Raw genomic sequence first — 1,424 nt, forward strand, 5'->3', positions numbered from 1 at the left:
ATATATATATATATATATATATATATATATATATATATATATATATATATATATATATATATATATATATATATATACGTGTATGTATATATATATATGTTAATGTACTTCATACATAAGATATATATACATATATAAATGTATTTGATATATATATATATATATGTATATGTGAAATTTACAGAAAAACCAAAAACGACGATGTACTTGCACAGTAGGTGACCTGATCTGATGAGATCGTGTGCTGGAACGAAAACAATTGGAGCGTGGAAGGTGTTTATAAGCCATTTCAGAAACACACAAAAGCCGCTCGATTCACTTCAACATTTAAGTTTTATTTGCCAAAATATTTTCATCGCTTTGAGACCGCGACATGTTCACTGCACGGAATTTTGTCAGTGAACAGGTCGCGGTGTATTAGTGCTAGGGCACAATAAAACTTTTGAGTCATGAGACCTGAATATACGCAGTGACTCAACGAAACACAGGATAGCACTGAAAGTAAGCTTAAGGTACTTGCCTAGCAAGTACTATAGTCTAACACTACATCTCAGGAGAGTACCATATTGCTGTTGTTTTCTTTCTTTGTACATGTTTCTGTGTTTTCATCTTTTTGTATTCGTGGGCGAACTAATGCAAAATGATGCAACTATATAGATAGTAAATGTTAAACAAAGTTGTTTTTTTTACAATACCTATCAGAGCATATGGATGTGTTCAAAGTATTGATTAGTTTTAATCAGATTTCTTATATTCAAAGATAATACTTTTTTATTATTATTACTTCGATAAGATCAATTCTTAAAGTCTAGCTAAATATATTAGGTGGTACGACAATACATTTTTTGTTTGTGTTTTACGGTGGTGCAAAAGGTTTCTGTGATACTGATTAATGGGAAATACGTTATCGGTAAACCTTTCAGAGAAATAATATTGTCAAAACATTACTATCATAAATAGTATCAATTATGTTAGAGAATATTCTCCGAGAAACAAGAAATAAAATCGTTGTTAATTTATAATACCTGCGAATAATTTATGACTAAATAATGAGTGAATGGTGATTTTGTTTTCCATAACGCACCTCTAAATAAACCTATATTTTAGTGTTGCCAAGAAGACAGATGAATATTTGCGATAAAGTGATATAATGGGAGGCGATACATGAAATAGAAGAAAAAAAAAACAGAAACAAAATTGGAAATAGGTAGGTTAATTAATTGTTCGATACAGCAGTGTTCTGTATGAGATGTACGTGAGGAAGATGAATCAGAGAGAAATTCATCGATCCGTATACAAACAATTGATGTTACGCATATTTATATCGAAAGTCTAATTGATGCTGCCTACCAAAACGCTGATAATTATACACACACACACACACACACACACACACACACACACACATATATATATATATATAT

Source organism: Octopus bimaculoides, chromosome 21 (assembly GCF_001194135.2).
Source record: "Octopus bimaculoides isolate UCB-OBI-ISO-001 chromosome 21, ASM119413v2, whole genome shotgun sequence".
Lineage (NCBI taxonomy): Eukaryota > Metazoa > Mollusca > Cephalopoda > Octopoda > Octopodidae > Octopus > Octopus bimaculoides.